This window comes from Lissotriton helveticus, chromosome 10 (genome assembly GCF_964261635.1).
Source record: "Lissotriton helveticus chromosome 10, aLisHel1.1, whole genome shotgun sequence".
NCBI lineage: Eukaryota > Metazoa > Chordata > Amphibia > Caudata > Salamandridae > Lissotriton > Lissotriton helveticus.
This window is the reverse complement of record NC_136071.1, coordinates 450,726,496-450,748,281: the sequence shown is the minus strand read 5'-3', so window position 1 is coordinate 450,748,281 and position 21,786 is coordinate 450,726,496. Positions and strand designations below refer to the sequence as shown.

General features: G+C 40.2%; 1 protein-coding gene across 1 annotated transcript in view; it reads right to left on the bottom strand.

Annotated features, from left to right (window-relative positions):
* Positions 1-21,786, bottom strand: part of TMEM114 (transmembrane protein 114) — an 875,397-nt gene that overhangs the window by 169,330 nt on the left and 684,281 nt on the right. The gene's annotated exons all lie outside the window — the stretch shown is intronic.

Genomic DNA, 21,786 nt, shown 5'->3' with positions numbered 1-21,786 from the left:
CGCCATTTTGAGAGTCCTGTGACAGCCGCCTATCGCTGCACCGCAAGAGTGGGCGCAACTCACCTGAATTGCGGATTTTGACACAGTGGACCAAAAGCGGACGGAATGGCAACTGAAACGGTAAAGGGGCGCCCCACTACAGCAGACGAGGCTCCACCTGGGGAGGCCCGTTCACGCCGCCTCCCCCCCCCCCCCCCGGGGCACCCCACGCCGTTATTCGGAGGGCGGCAACTCAGCTGAATTGCGGATTTTGACACAGTGGACCAAAAGCGGACGGAATGGCAACTGAAACGATAAAGGGGCGCCCCACTACAGCAGACGAGGCTCCACCTGGGGAGGCCCGTTCACGCCGCCTCCCCCCCGGGGCGCCCCACGCCGTTATTCGGAGGGCGGCAACTTACTGGACATCACCTTGGTGCCATCGTTCTGCTGCCTTGGAACTATTCGCACAACAGACCGCTACTGATGACCCACCCCCCGCGACGCCCCACGCCGGATACCGAAATCAGTGCGGCACCCAGGCAACATCACCTGGGTGCCGTCCAGAAATCTGGACGTTGTGCTGCCTTGGGACTATTCGCACAACCGACCGCTACTTCCTTCTTTTTCCCTAAAAATGTTTAAATGTTTTTACTGTTTTTGTTTTGTTGTATATATTTATAAGTTATTAAAGTTTTATAATCCTACTACTTTGTTGGAGTGCTATATATTTTTAATGTGACACATAATTGTAAAAACTTTGATGTACAAAGAGTCATCCCTGGAATCTTCCGCTTCAGGCTCGGTCCCCTCCCCAATCACAATACAGGATGGTTTTCAGATAGTAGGAACGCGTGTGGTGTGACGGATCTCATCGGGTGTGGGCCTTGATCTACTATAACTCCTTTGAAGAGGGGTAATTCTTTACAGCTGGGGCCATAAACTACATCTGCAGGGCTAGCTGATAGCCTGGGACCGGCCTGGACAGTCGGACACAGAGGAAGAGGAGTATCAGAGGGTGCGGTAGTGAATAGGGCGAAAGGGAGGTGTCGGGCGGGCACAGGGTGTGATTCTCAGGGAAGAGCAGCGCAGATGGGGGGAGGTTTATTGCCCATGCATAAGACAGAGAGCGGGGGTGACCAGTGCCTGGGGGAGATGCTTGCGAGGGTGGGGAGCCATGCTAAGGATCGACAGCGTGCAGAGAGTGGGTCTGGTCAAGTCATCTAAAATGGCTGCCGTGCACGACAAAAGTGTGGCATTTGAAAAAAGGCAAGATGGCGCAGACAATGTTTTTCAACACTTCCTGATTTCCTTCGAATCGAACGTTAACAGACGTTGGGGCATATTACCAAAGTTAAGCGATATTTATCCCTAACGATGCTTAGCAACGAATTTTTTACCGCTAAGCATCGTCAGAACATATCGCAGATAAACCTTGCTATTATCAAGGTTTATCACAAATGCGATAAAAAACGGCCGCAATGCATTAATATCGCTGAAAAGTCAGCGATATTCATGCATTACCGAGCTAATGCTCTTAGCCATGTTATCCACCTCCCATTGGATAACATGGCTAAGAACTGCTCAGGGCAGGTGTTACTTTTTGGAGATATTCGCGCTTAGCGCGAATATCTCCAAAAGTTGGTAATAGGAGATAGCGATGTTAGCGACTGTTTCCAGTCGCTAACATCTTGGCATGCCCACTTTGCATGTCATTAGTGATAAATATCACTGACATGCAAAGTGGGGCTCAAGATGGTCGCTATCTCCTACTAGCGGTCGCTAACTGGTGTTAGCGACATGTGTGCTCCAGTGGATTTTGAGAAATTAACGTTCAAAAAAATATATATATCTGTAAGCGCGCCCTGGTTAGCGCCCCGGTTCGCGTACTTGACGCGTAACGGAACTCCGCGAAGCGAAGCTGATTGGCTCTCCGGTGTCTGTCAACATTCTAAACAGTCCGGAGCGGACGCCATCTTGTCTCTCGGTAGGATCGAGAGACAAGAGGAGGCCAAAACAAAGGGGGAAATGACCATAAGGGGGCATAGTAGATCCTCCCTGACCCCCTAGGTTTGATGTGGAGGCTTTAAAAGGGCCCCGCGGGGCAAAAAAAAAAAATTTTTTTTTGCGTGGGGAGCGCCCGGTACGCGCACCGGGAAGCGCATCAATGAGAAAAATTAAGTCAGGAGTGCTAAAAATTTTAGTATTTTTTTTAAAATGGGAGGTAGTTCTGAAAATAACTGTTTTTTAATGTTTTTGTTGTTTTATATTTTTTTTAATTTTTCTGAACATTTTTTGTTTTTTTTGTATTTTTTGAACAATTTTATGTTTTTTTTGGTTTTTTGGGGGGGAAACAACGAAAAACAGCCATTATAAAGGGCTCAACAAAAAACAAGAAACAAAAAACTGGGAATTAACAGTGGCTCGAGAGGAGCAAAAAAAAAAAACAACCTACTGCTTTCTTCTCTTGCTGCAGTTGTGGTTGTCGATGGAATCATTAGTAAGGTGAATGCTTAGTTCCCCGTAGCAGAGGGTCTTTCCACAAAAAATGCAGACCATTTTTATTACACCAAATTTTTTTTGTATATTTGGTACTGTTTCGCGCCCTTCTGGTGCTGCAACTGAAGATTCACCTGAGGAGGTGCTGGCCTGATGGTCTCTTTTTTTCTGAGCCAGATCCCGTACCTCAGCTTGTGCCAGATTGTTAGGGTGCCACCTCTGCATGTGGCGGATCATTGTGTAGTTCCCAAATGAATATTTTTTATTTGGGTTGCCCCTGGACATGACTTCGTTGCAAATTAAGCATGTCACCTTCGGGGCATTCACTTTTTTTTGCCCAGCAGGGATGGAAAAATACTGCCATATATAATGAACTTTGACATGGCTTTGTCTTGGTTCTTCAGGCAAGTATGTTCTGGTTTGTTGGTCCTCATCATCTTCTTCCTCCTCTTCTTCAAGTCCTGGAAGGATCTGGGGTGGTGGACCTTCCTTTCTGGGTGGTGGTGGTGGTGGTGGGGGTGCACCAGCTGCAGCTACTACTGAAGCCATGTCTCACAAATAGCTCTTGCTTTCTCAAAGAAAAAAGTAAGAATGAGGAAAAAAGGAGGGGGCTTTCATCATTTGTAGAAAAAGAAAGTTGAGAACCAATGAAAAGTGTTATTTTCAGGTCACATGTCCCGACGCGCTTACGCTACGCGCACAGGAGCGCTTACGTTGCGCGCTCCGGGTCGCGCCACGGAGCGCTTCCGGGTATGTTTACAGAGCGCGCCGAAGAAACGCATCACGCGGTTACGCGATGTGTCACGTTTACGCGGCGCATCACGCGACTATGCAAAACGTCATGATGTTGTTTTCGTTCGCGGGAAAAGCGCTCACGGGACGCTCCCAGGTACGCGCCCCGGGGCGCTCACCCGTACGTTCACCGGTACGTGCCCCTAGAGGGCCCCGGGGCGCGTACCGGGGCAAATAATAAACATTTTTTTTTTACACATTTTAACATTTCTAATAAAAATTATTACTTTCATACATATAGATATTTGCTATTAAAAAACCTATGAAATTCACTGAAAAAACCATAGGTTATAGACCATATATAGTTAGGAATTAGCATTTACAAAACCTTGAAAATTCACTGAAAAAACCATAGGTCATAGACCATATATAGTTAGGAATTAGCATTTATAAAACCTTATTTTACTCACACAAAACCATTGAAATTCGCATATATAGTTAGTTGGACTAATTATATATTTCGCGCACCCGCAATCCACTGCTGATGACGTCACATATTACATCATTCATGACATGGTCAGTGACATCACTGATGACATCACTGATGACATCTCAAATGACATCACTGATGACATCACTGATGACATGTCAAATAACATCACTGATGACATCTCATTTGACATGACTGATCACATCACTGATGATATCATTCATATGATAATAAAATGAACTTCTTCAGACTCTAATATAACCTTATATACACTCAGTGTAAACAGACACTCACAGACTGTCACTCATCCATGGAGTTACTCACACACCTAGTCAGTCATGCAGAGAATCAATCACACCTCCATTTCCTCAACTATACAGTTATACACACCTTACTTATTCAAACAGATACTAACACAAATTAATCGCTTATACAATCCCTGATACAATTTCAGAATGATCCATACAGCCACTCACACATTCACTGGCTCTTATGCACAGTTATTTATATATGTCAACTCTCACATATACTGTGTTTTACACTCATGCACACAGTCAACCGCCCATACAGCTGTTTCCACATGCACTTTTGAACCCATGCATCTAGTGAATCAACTGCTCACACATCTATGCACAGAGTCATACACCTCCCAACCACCCACACACACACTCAGTCTCCCATACAAATACTTGGGCAACCAATCAATAACCCATATAGTTACTCACATAGCTACTGATCAACACATGCAGCAGTTTACAGAACAACAGACATAAGGATGCACAAATTAAGACAGTTTAGTCACTAACCCATGCACTCAGTGAGACACATTTAATCACTCACTCATACAGTCAGTCATGCACCTACTAAATCCTTCATCCAGACACTTATACATCCACTCATTCTTCAATATGTAAGACATATTTAAACTTTACAGAAACATACAGTCACTGGATGTTGTTATCAGTGATGTCATCAGTGATGTCATTTGAGATGTCATCAGTGATGTCATCAGTGATGTCACCGACCATGTCATGAATGATGTAATATGTGACGTCATCAGCAGTGGATTGCGGGTGCGCGAAATATATAATTAGTCCAACTAACTATATATGCGAATTTCAATTTACTTAAAAAAAAAACACGTTTTGGGACCCCCTTTTTCTCGGCCCCCGCTTGACGAATCCCCCCGAAACGTTCAGGGAAGGAGCGAAGCAGGCAGATCCCTCAATCGGCGTCAAAGTTACTCCCAATAGAATGTTCGGAATTTCCTATGGTAACTAGGTCTTAACTATATATAGCTCCTAAGCATTCACTCAGAATTAGGGATACATGTTCTGTATCTAGGCCTACTGGAGGTAGTTCTGCACACATATTTGCATTCCCTAATTCTCACTACCACAGCAAGTAAGCATTCCATACAGCCCGTTAGGTACAATTTTAGAGAGCCATAGAGACACTAAGATAGGTAGTCATATAGCAAGAATATTTTGTTAAATGTCCAAAGACTCAACTAAAAAGGAATTCAGACACTCATTCAGATCTCTACCGAGGTCACCCATATAGACAATCACCCTTTTAAACATGTGTCTGCCCTCCTTCTTCAGACACTATTTAAGCAGTTTTACTGGTAGGCCGAATTGACATTTGAGAGTGCACGCAAGGCTTACCATTTGATCCCTATGATGACAGTGTCATCAACTTATGTCAACAAGTACATGTTAATTGTAACTTAAGTGCAACAAACTAATTCAAACATGATACCACAAGATAGACAGACACATGTACAGTATCATACAAACGTATATCTATGGTACCTAATCACAGATAGTCAATTGTACAAACAATCAGCACAAGTTGACATCCCACTCAACAATCTGTGCCACTAACCTAATTTGTCATGTACAATTATAAACAACAATTTAGAAGGCGTAACATGTGACAATGTAAACTTTAATGTGTAACACATGGCACCAGATGTCAGACACCTTAACTGCCATGCATAACAAGCGACCGTAAAACAGCGGCAGAGTCTCAACTGTGGAGGAGACGGTTCTAAAATGCGGAGCTAATATTTTAGAATGGTGAGGGTGGTCTTAGAGCTGAGGACTCGAGGTAAGCGCACCGCCATGTTGGATTGGGGGTTGTTTTCACTTTATTCGAGTCTGTTCTGCTGCCTCTACTCTCAGGAGAAGCGCAGCAATCCCAAACCGGAAGTGGGCGTGGCAGAACGGAAGTGTCGTGGAAGAAGCAGCTTCTTGAAGTAAACACAGTGCAAGCCCCTCTCTGTGCCACTGTGAGCACTGAGGGCGATCTAAAGAGGCATGCAGGTAAGTGACCAGCAGGACTCTGCCCCGGAACACCATCGGTGTCAAGTCCCACAATGCACCTCGGAAGGTGGGGGGAAGGGAGGAGGTGTGTATGTGTGTGTGTGTGTGCGTGTGTGTGGTTGTGTGTGGTTGTGTATGTGTGGTTGTGTGTGGTTGTGTATGTGTGGTTGTGTGTGTGTGTGTGGTTCTGTGTGTGTGGTTCTGTGTGTGTGGTTCTGTGTGTGTGGTTCTGTGTGTGTGGTTGTGTGTGAGTGGTTGTGTGTGTGGATGTGTGTGTGTGTGTGTGCGTGTGTGTGTGTGTGTGCGTGTGTCTGTGTGTGTGTGTGTGCATGTGCAGGGGGGGGCTGGCTGTGTGTGTGTGTGCCATTAATGCATGAGATGATGCGAGCCAAGCAAAAGCAGGGGCTGTGTGTGCGTCTGCACAAGCGCGTCTCAGAAGCGCGTCCACAGACCCCAATCGGCGCGTGCCCCGGTCTGTACTACTTGGCAGGCAAGACGGTAACATTAGATCTCACTGGTGACTGCGTCGCCATGTGCGAGACCTAATCAGTAGAGAAAATTAAAGTAAACAGGCCAGTACTAATGATTGATAAGAACAGGTCCCATCCAAACAAGTTGTGAAACACCTTAGGGAGGTTACAAGCATGTCAGTGGTGTGGCACTTGCGCTGTGACATACAATGATGACACACATCTACAGCTATATACATTTTTTACACACGGATGATATAGGTGATGTGAATGAAAATTTGCAAGCAGGTGTCATGACAGATCTGTATATTGAAAATTTGTGACAGATACTCCCAGGATCATTTCATGTCCAGGTTGGACTCTGACACAGCATCATATGCCGGGTGATGGCACAACTATGAAAATCGCCTCAGTTTTTTTAAAATGTTTTAAATTATTGTTCCAGATTTATAATACAAAACAACGCAAACGACAATACAATAATAGACAATACAGGCGTTTGAATCGGAAGCAGGACTGAATATCGACATTACATCGGTGTAGGATAAAGAATGGATTGCAACAGACCATAGAGCGATTTGAAAATACCGATAGGATAGAAAAAGAGAGAAAAAAAATTACCAAATTCAAATTATACATACATACTTATTACTCAAAAGAATAAAAATAGAAAACATTTCATATTAAGTGAGGTGTAGTGTAGTGCCAGTAATGGCGTCATTAGTGTGCATGCTCCAACTATTCCAGAGCCATGGGGGATACACCCATTGCAGATAGAACTCTGTGTGGTGCCGCCAGGGGTCCTGCACGTGTCCTTTCAGCTCGCGATGAGGCCCGGAGAGGTAGGAACAGCCTGGGAAGTGTGAAGTGTTCTTTGTAGAAATGTGCGGTATATGCACCAGATATCACGAGGCCTGGAGGACGGATGCTGGAGCGAAGCATAAATCTCAGAGTGAACATTGCAGTATGCCATGCTCCTATGCCAGGCCGCCTTAGTGGGACGGGCCCTGGCTCCCCAGAGAGAGGCCACCTCGTGCTTCGCAAGCAGTAGGGCAAGCGCGGTAAAACATCTATAGCATAGGTTGAGTCAATGGATCAACCCTAGCATCCCCAATTCAGGTGAGGGAACCAAGGGTGAGATAGCACATCAAATGCCTCCTGCCAGTAGGGGAAAACGTGTGGGCAGGACCAGGACATGTGGGCAAAGTCAGCATCCAGGGCGTTACACTTAGGGCAATTTGTCAGTTTAGAAGGGTCAAATTTAGCTAATTGCACAGGAGTCACATAAATTCTGTGGAGAAATTTAACATGGAGTAACTTGTGTCTATAATTAGGGGATACCCTGTGTGTCTGCTCCAAGCAGTGGGTTCATTCCTTATCCGTAAGAGAACATCCAATATCAGATTCCCATCTTTGATGTGCCCCGATATCCCATCCCGGCCGGAGTGCCATACATGCCTCATATAGTTTAGTGACCAAATGTGTTCCCGCAGTGTCAGCTATAAGGAGGGTGAGCAGGGGGAAGTCGTCATGAGGGGCAGGGTAAGTAGCGAAGGCAGAGCGGAGCGTCCCGTGGAGCCGAGCCAAATTAAGAGTATCCACACCGGTGAGCCCAGGAAGCTGTGTCAAATCAGACAGCTTACGTGTCCGACAGTCCGGGATATAAAGAACCAAAGGTGTCAAGCCCCAGTATGGCCAAGGTCACAAGCACCCCTCTATCAGTTGTTAATGGCAAAAAGGGGTTATTAGCAATCGGTAGAGCAGATGAGTAAAGGGGACCAGACCTGTATAGTCGATTCAGCTTTCGCCAAGACCAACACGTGGTGGCCAGGGGCTGAATGTCATGGGCATCGAGGGAGATTCCCATTGGGAGTGGGAACGCTAAAGTTGTTGGGGCAGCCCACTCCTTGTCCGTTTTCATGTAAGGTATTCTAGCATTAGGATGGAACCAATGGTGGGCATATTGCGCCTGCACCACCAGAAAATACAGTTGGGGATCTGGAACTGCGAATCCTCCCTGGGTATATGGGAGGGTAAGAGTGTCCCAAGCCACCCGGGGTCTGCGGCCCGCCCACACCAGACAGATGAGAAGGCCACGTAAATGGGCGAAAAACACATTGGTCAGCGGAATGGATATAGTGCGAAAATAGTAAAGAAATCGCGCTTGTACTTTCAATTTAATAAGGGCGATGCGGCCAGCTATAGAGAGAGGCAGTTGTATCCACCTATCTATTGCGAGGAGAGCTGTTCAATAGCTAGTCCATAGTTCAACTGTACAACTTGTCCCTTATCCCGGAGTAAGTACACCCCCAGATATTTGGTAGTCTCTCGGTCCATCCGCAAAGGATATTCAGTGCCGTCAGCCGCAGCTACATCAGTTATGGGGATCAATACCGACTTGCCCCAAACCTTGGCCCTTCTTCAGTCTTACACAAGCACATTGCTAACCAGAATCAAATCCAAGCTGACCCCAACAGGTCACAGCAACAGCCCGCCCAGAAATTCCTGTGATTGGGTGCACAATAAGCCTTGAACCCCTTGGCTTCGCTCTTGGCAAATGAGGCTGCTTTACTATTAGGCATACATTAAATGTCCTGATGAGATCCGTAGAATGTGTTAAATGGATCGTAACGCTGTCGACAACTATGAGCACCTTATACACATGGAATGATTTATTTGCCCTTTAAAAGTGTGAAGGTGTCAATATTGTTCTGTTTTATAATAAAAACTGTGCAATTAACAAGTTTACAGAATGTTAAGATCTTGCCTAAGCCCTTTTGTTTGTTCCCTTTAATTGCTCCCTGTCCTGATATTTCTTGTGTGATTGACTGGGTACAGGCTTGTGCCCTGTCTTGTATATGTGTGTTATTCATGTTTTACATTGACTGAAAAGTGAATACCAAGACCTCTGCCCGTCTGGGCAAGCCGCTCATATAACCAGCGCTGGGGAGGCGACTCCGCCACCACTGCCGGCAGGTGCCTGAAGATGGCGATGCATGCTGTGCTACCTCCCGCTCCAGTGGCAGTCGTCAGCTACATAGATTTATGGGGCACCCTGAGTCATTTAAAGGGCTGATGGCGAACTCTGCATGCTATTAGACGCCGCTCACGGGCATGGGCGGCCGGAGCTTCAATGCTGCACATCCATATCCGAAGGCGGCTCGGCCACGTCCCCGAAAATCCCCTCAGTTGATGACATGGCAAATTTCACTGAAAGAAAAATATGAACCAAGATTAGCATGGATAAATGATGTCACACAAGTAAGCAAAACTTACACTTCAGCCGGAAGAATGTTACTTTTCACACTAAAAAGCATGAATAATACAGTGTGCATGTAACAGCAAACATTTTCAAAACCTGTTTATCACAAACATTAGCAAACTTATCCTACACACTGATTTGTACATACACATAATTCTCACATCTACACAACAAGCACTGTAGAATTGGAAATACATCTCATTGCATAAATATGGTCATGAAAAGAAGTTGATAAGCTGTTGTCTCAAGTCACAGGGACTTCCTTCTCACCAATGTCATCATCTCCCAGTCCCAGGTCCTCAGCAGGTGGCTCCTGCTGGTCACCTTCATCTTCAATTAGAGGGATGTTTTTCTTTACTGCCAGCTTGTGGAGCATGCAACAGGCAATGGTGATCTAGCACGCCTTCCCAGATCAGTATTGTAGGGCTCCTCCAGTTTTATCTAGACAGAAAAATCTGGCCTCAGGAGGTCAAAAGCCTGATCCACTATCCACCTTGTCCTCCCATGGGCCTCATTAAAGCGGACTTCTCCTGGGGTACCAGGATTCCGCAATGGTGTCAGTAACCATGGCTGGTTGAGGTATCCTGAGTCTCCTACATGGAAGATAGACATGAGTTCAATGTTCAAGCAAAGAGTCATCTAATTTACATACCAAACCACTCACAACAAACTTCATTACAAAATCTTACTTACCAACAAGCCAGGCCTCTGGAAGAAGTTGAATCATCAAATGGGTTATGATGCTGTTCCATGGAATGTAGGAAGCATGTGCTGATACTGGAAGTCTGTCACAGACTTGGGAAATATACATACCTGCCAAACACACCATCTGTACATTGATTGAGTGAAAGTGATTCCTGTTACTATAACCCCGCTCATTGGCCAGTGGTGGAATTAAAGCAATATGTGTCCCATCAATTGCTCTAATCACGTGTGGGATTCAACCAAATTCATAAAAATCAGCTTTGATATTGGCCAAATCTTCACGTTTTAGAAATTTTATGTAGCTGTTAATGTGTCTTGTCAATGCCTGCAGGACATCCCGAAGTACTTTGCTGAACATAGGCTAGGACATTCTACCAGATGTTGCCACTGTGTACTAGAACAAACCCGTCGCCAAGAGATACTATACTGCCATCGCCTTAACTCTGGGTGTCAGTGATGTGGAGGCAAAAAAGGTGCCAACTGCTGGCACAAATCATGTATGCTCTCCTTATTGAGACAGTATTTGTGGATCATGTGCCTCTTTCCATAGTTTGTAAGTCAGGAAAGGGCTTGTGGAAGAGAGGCTGTCTTTTGGCTCTTGCATGATACCTATGTGTGGAGTGTATACCAGTAGTCATTAGATCACAATGTCCCCAGTATTATGTCCTTAGACAAACACAAAAGACAATGCAACCACACATGACAGTCCATGTCAGTGCAAACCAGATTTGACAATAAAAAATGGATCAAAACATACCACAGCATACAGATTGTTTTAGAATATGTCTCAAATGTTTAGAAATACAGGAATGAAAGTACGTTAGACTCATTTGTCACCAGTGACAGATTTGGTTGAGGCCAATTCAAGCAGTAGACAGTCCAAATCTCACAAGCCTAACACTCATGACTTAGGAACGTTTACTGGCTGAGCAAGTGTTTGTGTCACAGTACGATCATGTAATTCATACCATCCTATACACCACATACATCTTGATTTGCATTCAGTACTTCATGCTGACAAATGTTCCATGGTGAGCACTGTCATGTTGTGATTTATGCATTACACATACAATGACATACACTGTCAATTTACAAAGTACATCTTTAGTAATCTGCAGATGAACACTCAAGTATAGAACACATAAATCACTTACAATGGTCCATTTCATTGCAATGCATCAGTAGGGTGCTTGAAATTTGAGGGTTTCGGCCCCCTGTGAATGTCGGATTCTGTACATAAAACACCCCCCCCCCCCCACTCCACCTGAACATCACACAGATCGCACATTGGGTGACAGTGACTTTCAACAATGTTCTGTGATGTATTTACATTTGTTAATGGACATGGGCTGTTTACTGCCTGAGAGAAAGAGGTAAACCTGAAATTGTCATTTGTGCTTATAGGGGCCAGAGGGACCCGTGCTCTCCTCAGTTGGGCCATTTTACAGCTGCCCGCTTGCTAGAGGGCAGTTGCACCGATGGGGGCAGTTTTATTTAAAGAAGCCCTGTGGGGCTTAAGGGGCACAGAGGTGCCAGGGCCCTTTTACCTGATTCCCAGCCACACCGCACCAGCGGGGGCAGCTGCAACCCTTTTGCACATTTGTTCCAAGGGCACGGTGAGTGCCCAGGCTGACAATTATTCACAGCTGCACTGCAATTAGTATCAGCTGCACCGTTTAGGCTGTTAGTTGTTTGGGGGCATGTTAAAGGAGCTAGGAGTGAGATGCACTCCTCAGCCTCAGCGCAATGGCGCACTTTGGATTCCGCTGCCTTGGCAGCAGTCCTGACATTTTGGACATAGGGCATTTGAGCCCCTTTGAGAAGGCCAGTTGGCCAGGGGGACTGTTGGGTTTGCAGGGCACCAGGCCCTAATGTGATTTATGTGATGCTAGGAAATGTGATTCATGTACTATGATTTACGCACTCTGTTTTATGCCTCTAACTGTGGTTTATGTGTCTGAGGTAATTAGCATTCTATGATTTAGGTTTACACGGTTATTCCTTAATCTAAGAGTTCTGTTTATGTGCTACTGATTAATGTATTTATGCTAGTGAGGGTATTGTCTAATGCGTATAGACTTATGAGAAGATTGCATAATGTGTTTTTGCTGGTGAGGTTGGCGCAGAATGTATTTCATGCCTAAATGTAATACTGTGCATAATATGGTTTATGTAAAAACAACAGTTGATTGACAGAATGCAGAACAATGTCATACATTCACCCCAGTACAGAGAACTGGGCCTAAATCCATCGTTTTTTTGCTCACTACACCAACCCTGTTCAGACATGGCCATATGCAAATCAGCCTTGACCCTGTGCCTCATGGGAACAGTCCAGCCCGAACTGCCAAGCCATGTCTTCCCTGGACCGGAATCAAGCATCCTAGGACCCGTTTCTGGCTATCAACCGTCATCAGCCAGGATAGCTTGACTCCAGTGGTGTGGAGAGCACGGGACTCACGTCTGAGCATACCCGTCCCACTCGGGGTGACAAATGCAAAAACAACAGTTGATGGACAGAATGCAGAACAATGTCATACATTCACCCCAGTACAGAGATCTGGGCCTAAAGCCATCGTTTTTTTGCTCACCACACCAACCCAGTTCAGACATGGCCATGTGCAAATCAGCCTTGACCCTTTGCCTCATGGGAACAGTCCAGGCCGAACTGCCAAGCCATGTCTTCCCTGGACCGGAATCAACCATCCTAGGACCGTTTTCTGGCTATCAGCCGTCATCAGCCAGGATAGCTGATCCTGGTTTACGTTACAGGATGATGCTGAGTACAGTGTTGGCCAGTGATTACTGGTTGTGTTCTATTTTTATGATTTGCCCTACATTTACTAAATTCACTTTGTGATGGTCTGACAGTGGTCCAGTTGTCCCTGTCAGGTGTATAGAATCCCTTGTAGATATTACCTAGTGCCAGGTCACAGAATGTATATTATGTGATTACTATTTTAATGTGTTTTGAGAATACAAAGGCAATTTTTTATATAACCTTCAGTGGAGTTCCTTTTGTGGTGTGCCTAGTATGTTGTTGCTATGAGTGTGTTGTGGAAACGCTTTACGCATTGCCTCCGGGATAAGCCTGCTTGCTTGTGCCAAGCAACTAAGAGGGTGACCAGGGGTTATCTTTGGTGTGTAACTTCCTTGCCCAGACTAGACTGATGGTTTCTGCCTGGCTTTGGTGCAAGCCTTAGCCAACCAGAAATCCAATTTCTAACATACACTTAATGGAGACAGCCTTCATTTTGTACCCATTGAAGCACGCGCACGAACTGCCGCCATCAAAAAGGATCCCACACAAAAAATTAAATTATCCCCTTCCAGCTCAAGGATTTTCATGTAGGCTGCATTATAATAAACTATGGCCATTTTCTTCAAAAATGGAATCAAAAACCATTTAGTATAGTTTTGATAGAAATTGCAGAAAAATAGGAAATGTAACATGGATTGGGTACTATGATCATTGCAGGGACATTGCATATGATCGAGATTAGCATTGTACCCAAATGGGAAGCAGAGTAACATTTTTAAAGTGTCTTCCCTTAAGCAAAAGAGCAATCCTCTCTTCCAATGGTCTATGGCTTTTAAAAGATAGATTGATGGTAAGTTTGATGACAAATAGTATGCATGGTCTAGGGACATGTACCTGGCAACGGAGGATTTCAAAGCCTCCTTTGCATATCTTACATAACTATACTGTGTGTATAGAGCCTCCCAAAGGGATTTGTTTTATGTATGTGCTCTATAGCAGTTGGTTTTAAAAAGATATGTTCAAGATTAAGCTCTTTAGGCTCTCCCTCACAGCGGCAAGCCATGGTATGTCCCTCTACTTTTCGCATTTGAGGCAATCTATTATAACGTCTCTAGTTAGAGTCGCTGACGGGTTATTCCAAATTGAAAACCAAAACACAGCTGGACGAGCCCTGATATAGTCCTCAATGTATGTCAGTTTCAATTCCTTGTGGCCAACATACTGTGAAGAACAGATCGGGCCCCAGAAGTTTGCAACAAAATCTATTTTCCTCAACCTGGATGCTACTGCACTTTGTGAAGTCACAATGGGATGTCTGGAATTGTGCCTTAACATATCTTTGAGAAGGGAGGATTAATTCTGGTGAAGAACACAGTGCATCTATGCTGGACAATAGGTGCATGATGATATTTATCAGAGAGCGATAGGCTTTCTTGTTGTTATTGTGAGATGTGGACATCTGCAGGATTCACAGGCTTGTAAGTTGTGTCGTCAGTAGGTATCAAGTTACATGATTTGCACCACATTTATAGGTACACTTGAGAATTTTACATGGCCTGGTGGTATTATAAGCCACATGTCCTTCAAGTAATCTGCAATTATTGACATTGGCAGTGTGATAATCTGTGTTTACATGCACCAATGTTTAAAGTGTTGCAATTGCAATCTTTAGACAAACCATTTCATAGTTGCACTGAGCTGACATTACACAATACTTGTACACATAAATCTTGGATTTCAAAGCCTATATTCTATGTGTGAATTCTATATGAGTTACACATGTCACACTTACAACTGCTTCACCTGCAAATGGACCGATGTGCAAGTCTCATGTAAACAGTGTGAAATTGCCTATTTTATTTCCCCTACATCTTGATAGTGGCATATCAAAATAGGTTCACTGAAGCAGGGGACATGCTGTCAACCAGGTCTGGATTAGGGATAGCTCACTATATGCTTATTGTCAAGCCTTGCAGTGTTAGTCAATTTCTTAAAGAATGTCTATTCTCCCATGGATCACAGGAGGTAAGTATGGTATACCACAAGGGCATAAGAAATAAGAGACAAAACATCATCTAGTGCATACATGTGGGTAAAATATTAAGAGGGGAGAAACATGAAGTTGTATCAGACTTTGATTATGACACCATTATGTAAAAGAGTGCACAGGTCTTGTTGCTTACAGTCGTGCTGAGGTCTATATATGAACTAATTTTGTCATCTGGGTACACATTGTAATATATGCAAATCTGGTTAGAATTGTTTTTTCACATTTGTGGCCATTATATATCAACATTTCAACTAACTTGTATTTAAATATGTTTTTCAGCATCACACCAGGACAGCAAAGTAGACAGTACCACAAATGTTGGGGAAACAGCTTGCCACAGAGGCTCACATGCTGGTAGTGACCAGGAGGGGCCTAGTGGCAAGGAGGGTGATTGGAGTGCCACTGAGGAGCGGACAGACATAATAACAATGTCGTTATCAGCCAACTCTAGTTCCAGTGAGCCCTTCCAGGTGGTGGTGGATCCCCCTGGACATATGTCCACTCCATCTCAGTCCACCACCACCTATACCATCACACCCTCGCAGCTGCTCCCCAGTCTCCTGCCCATGGCTGCTCACCTAAAAGGGGGGGAGTCTCCTTTCCACCCGGCACCTCGCCCTCTGCCTTTGTCTCCCCTGCTGACCTCCTGCAGAAGATCTCTGTAGGTCAGAGAGCAGTGCTGAACATCCTATAGGTGTATGCCAAAAAGCAGACACAAATGGTATCTTCCCTGGGGTACGCAGACATAATATCGAACTTTTAATATCGAAGTGACATAATATCGAAGTTTAAATATCGATGATGAAAAATATCGGAATCACCAATATCGATTACAAAAATATCGTAATAAGTATGTGTGCTGAAATATCGATAACAAAAATATCTAAGTAAAAATATCGTTGTAAAGAAATATCGATAAATAGTAAAAATATCGAATTAAAATATATTGTAATAATTATGTAGTAATATGTGTTATTGTTATGTAATAATTAATAATAATTAGAATGTATTAATAGTAATGTGTACCTATAAAATATAATAAAAAAATAAAAAAACATATATAAATTTAGGAGCGGGATGTTGGGTTAATAGGGGATAAGGGTGGGGAGTGTATTAAAAATGTATATATTATAAATATAAAATTCCATAATTTTAATTTTAATTAGAAAATATTACAAAAAAATATATTGAATTTTTTTTTTATATAGAAATTAATTAATTGATATATAAATTTAGGAGCAGGATGTTGGGTTTAGAGGGGATAAGGGTGCGGAGTGTATTAAAAATGTATATATTATAAATATAAAATTGTAGATTTTTTATTTTATTTTGAAATTTAAAAAAATAAAATATTATAAAAAATAAATTTTATATAAAAATTAATTAATTTATATATAAATTTAGGATCGGGATGTTGGGTTTATAGGGGATAAGGGTGGGGAGTGTTTTAATTTTTTTTTTTTTTATTTAAAAAATATAATAAAATTAAAAAAACATTTAAAACGTAAAAATTTATAATTTAAAAAATAACAAATTATTTAAAAATTATGTTTTCACATTAAATTTAAAAAAAATTGATATTTGAAATAGATGTTATTTTATATTAATTTTTTTAAATTAATATTATATAAAAAATGTTTATAAATAAATATATTTAAATTGGAGAAAAATATTAAAATGGTTAAATAATTATGCATTAAAAAAAGTGTTTTAAATTTTAAATTTATTTGGAAAAAATGTAATAAATAAATCAAAATATTTTTTATTTTAAATATATATTTTTAATTTTTTTTTTTTAATATGTCAAAACATTTATTAAACCAATATGTACATTAAATACAAATTTAAAATTTCGAATTTCGAAAAAAAATTGAAATAAATTGCGAAATTTTTTCTATAAAAATTTACAATATTGTTCTACTTTCAAATATGTTTAACTATTTGATATAAATATTTGGAATACTTTTTAACATTTAATTCATATTTAAACATTTGATTTAAGTATATTTGTTTGTTGAGTGTATGGAGTGAGTAAAATTGTTTACAATCTATATTGCTGTACAGTTTTCTATATTATACTACATTTGAATAGTGAAAAAAAACATTATTAATTAGAAAAGATTTTATTTTTATACATTATTATTGTATATAGTGTTTAAGGTATCTATTTTTATTTAACTAAACATATATATACATGCATTTTATGTACCTTGGAGCGGGAATTTAAATGTATATGTAAATAGTGTACTAAAGTATTCCTAATTAATGTAGAATGGAGTAGGAATAGTAAATTATATATAATTAGTGTCCACCATCTATCTCTAATTAATGTAGACTGGAGTGAGAATATTAAATTATATTTAATTGGTGTCCAGCACCTACCCCACATTAATGTAGACTGGAGTGGGAATAGTAATATCTATTTAATTAGTGTCCAGCACCTACCCCAAATTAATGTAGATTGGAGTGGGAATATTAAATTATAATTAATTAGTGTCCACCACCTACCCAAATTTAATGGTGACTGGAGTGGGAATAGTAAATTATATTTAATTAGTGTCCAGCACCTACACCAATTTAATGTAGACTGGAGTGGTAATAGTAAAGTTATGTAGATTGAAATGTCATTAAATAAATCTTGTAGTGAAGTAAAATATTAAATACTGTAGTGTTTTTTTGAACAAATGATTTTTTTTATTCACATGAGAAAGAACAACAATAAACATTACAATAACATATATTTTTTACATTTATATTTATTCATATATTTGTATAATTTGTGTAAATTTTATTAAACATTTCAAACAATATTGGTAATATAACTTAATTCAAAGAATACATATTTAATAAACATAAGTATTGTTAGAAGTAAATAAAATGGGAAACAACCATTACAATGCAACTTTTACAACGCACTACCATTACAATGAAATTTTTACAACGGTAAAACTATTACAACGCATGTATTTACAACGCATTTTTTAACAACGCAGGTACTTTTACAACGCATACCATTACAACGTAAGTATTGGTAAGTATATAATTAAAAATTACATTTTATATGTTTGGTTTTTTTTAAGGGATATTTTTAAGGGTCCAGGGTCAGTTTTCAGTTTTGGGGTAAAGGGGTATTTGTAGGGTTCTGGGTCAGTTTTCAGTTTTTGGGTAAAGGCGTATTTTTAGGGTTCTGGGTCAGTTTTAGGTTTTTGGGTAAAGGGGTATATTTAGGGTTCAGGGTCAGTTTTCAGTTTTTGGGTAAAGGGGTATTTTGAGGGTTCAGGGTCAGTTTTTGGTTTTTGGGTAAAGGGGTATTTTTAGGGTTCTGGCTCAGTTTTGGGTTTTTGGGTAAAGGGGTATTTTTAGGGTTCAGGGTCAGTTTTCAGTTTTTGGGTAAAGGGGTATTTTTTGGGTTCAGGGTCAGTTTTCAGTTTTTGGGTAAAGGGGTATTTTTTGGGTTCAGGGTCAGTTTTCAGTTTTTGGGTAAAGGGGTATTTTGAGGGTTCAGGGTCAGTTTTCAGTTTTTGGGTAAAGGGGTATTTTTTGGGTTCAGGGTCAGTTTTCCGTTTTTGGGTAAAGGGGTATTTTTTGGGTTCAGGGTCAGTTTTGGATTTTTGGGTAAAGGGGTATTTTTAGGGTTCAGGGTCAGTTTTGGGTTTTTGGGTAAAGGGGTATTTTTAGGGTTCAGGGTCAGTTTTCAGTTTTTGGGTAAAGGGGTATTTTTGGGGTTCAGGGTCAGTTTTCAGTTTTTGGGTAAAGGGGTATTTTTAGGGTTCCGGGTCAGTTTTCAGTTTTTGGGTAAAGGGGTATTTTTAGGGTTCAGGGTCAGTTTTTAGTTTTTGGGTAAAGGGGTATTTTTAGGGTTCAGGGTCAGTTTTGGGTTTTTGGGTAAAGGGGTATTTTTAGGGTTCAGGGTCAGTTTTGGGTTTTTGGGTAAAGGGGTATTTTTAGGGTTCTGGGTCAGTTTTGGGTTTTGGGTTTTTGGGTAAAAGGGTATTTTTAAGGTTTAGGGTCAGTTTTGGGTTTTTGGGGTACAGGGGTACAGGGTTAAAATAAAATTAAATTTAAATTAATTTAATTAAATTAAATTACATTAAATTAAATTAAATTATATTATTTTCTATTAATTTAAATTAAAAAAATTATTATATACTTACCAATACTTACGTTGTAATGGTATACGTTGTAAAGGTACCTGCGTTGTAAAAACATGCGTTTTCAATACATGCATTGTTATAGTTTTTGCGTTGTAAAATTATCGTTGTAATGGTATGCGTTGTAAAAGTATGAGTTGTAACGTCATACATCCAAATAAAATATACAATTTGAAAAATACATATACAATGTATATATTCAAATACATGTTGTTAATAAACAATAGTTTAGTATTTATATTAATATTAATATATTAATATTACATTTTGTAACAACATTTTTAATTGAAGAAAATATTGTAGATTACATTTATTTATATACATTTTGTTAAACATTTTGTTAAATTTTTTAACACCATTTCAACATTTTTACAATTATAATAATACATATTATGTATTTTATAATATTTATTTTTATAATTTTACAAATTGTGTACATTTTTCTAAGTAATTTAATACAAATTATAAATTACTATTTTTTCATAGTATTCCTTGGTTTATTAAATTCACAAATACTTTGCTTGCATTAAATAATAAGTGTGTAATTTCTAACTTTTTCTTTAGTTTTGGGTCCTTTATTTTGTAACCGCTTTAGGTCGTTTTGTGTCATTTTGAGGAAGTTCAGCTAGCGGTTGGGAAACACTTCACGTCTCTGAAGGTAAGGTTTATTTAATATGTTTTAACTGTGTTTTAAATTAATTTTGAGAGTAGTTTGGTCGTATTTAGTGTTGTTAGAAGTAAATGTGTTGTATTGGAGATTATGATATGTTGTGTTTGCGGATGTACATTTAACGTACTTTTTAGTGTTGTATTGGCTTGTGTGTAGAGTTAGTGTTTCGATGTTTAAGTTTATTATTCGAAATATTATGTTGCTATTACTTTTAGTAGGACTGTATGTGTTATTTTATGTGGGTGGGAATATTTCTTTTATGTCTTTCACTTGCAGGAGTTCCTGATGTCCGAAGGAAGCGTTTTTTTTGGGGGAGAAGTGTTCGTTAGTTTTATTAACTAATAGTTTGTAGACACTTCTTCAATTTTTTCGGTTTTCCTGGAGCCTTTTTTCTACATTTTTACATTTTTCGGGTTTTTTATGGTATTTCGAAAGAGCTTCGTGGAATGGATTTATCTATTTTGGGATACTTGTATTTTTTCATTTTTTTTTGGGTAACTGGAATTCAAAACTGGATTATTTTGGTGGAAATGGATTCTACATCATTTGGAATATCTTTGGTAAGTTATTTTAAATTTTTATAATTGTGGGTGGGTAATGTTTTAATGTTTATTGTTTAGTTTTATTTATTTCAAACATAATTAATGTGTGTATATATATTTAATTATATAATATATATTCCATACATTAATTATTTTCGAAATAAATTATATGAATGTAATATTATTGTATTACAACATTTTTCTATTGAGATTGTTTGTGGCTTACAGTAGTTTACAGTAGTGTTTTGGCTATTATATTGAGGTATTCCATGCCTGTTGTGCTAGGGTACAGCTTTACTTGTTGCTCTAGGTATTTGTGCATTTGTTTTGTTTGTTTGGAGGTTTTTGGAGTTAGTTGTGTAATGGATTGCTCCATTCTTAATTCCTGATAACTTTGCTCTTTTTGGAGGCATGTAATGAATTTTTCTAATGTTGGTTTAGTTCGGCCTGTTGATTGGAGGAAGGCATTGTGCCAACCTTCAACTGCGTTGTTTGTTTTAGATTCTCCATTTAAGGTGCTTCTGTAAACATTCCACCAGGGTATTAGGATTTTAGGATTTCTCCTGTGGCCAGATCTATGGAGTCTACCTATCCAAGTGTCCTCAAAGTAGCCTAAGAGAGGACTTAACTTTGCTTCATTTTGTTTGTAAAATTGGCTGTCTATTAAAAGGTTGTAGTGTTCGGCCACATCTGTTTCAGGGACGTAAGCTAGTGCTATCAGTTTTTTATTTGATATGCAAAAGATGAGCTTGTAGCATATTCTATGCGTAGAGTAGTTTTTTGTAAATGCCTCCAAAGACACTGATTAAAATGATAATAGCATCCTTGGATACAAGTATGGGGGTGTATTTTTAAAATAGCTGAGAGCATTGCTTGTTCAAAATCCAGTATAATTTTTTCTAGGGAATAGTCATTTGTTTTTTGTTTGATAATGTTTAATAAATCCATATATGTTGAATTAGTTTTATTTGGAAGCAGTGCATATAGTAGAGGTATGTTACAGTTTTGATATAAGCCATGTATTGTGTAAAGTTGGTAGAAAGGTCTGGGACAGATGTTAAAAGTACCGTCCATCATCCAAATTTGGCATTGTTGGAGTTTTATTAAATTTATAGCAGTACCAAAGATTATTATTCTTTTCTCATTGT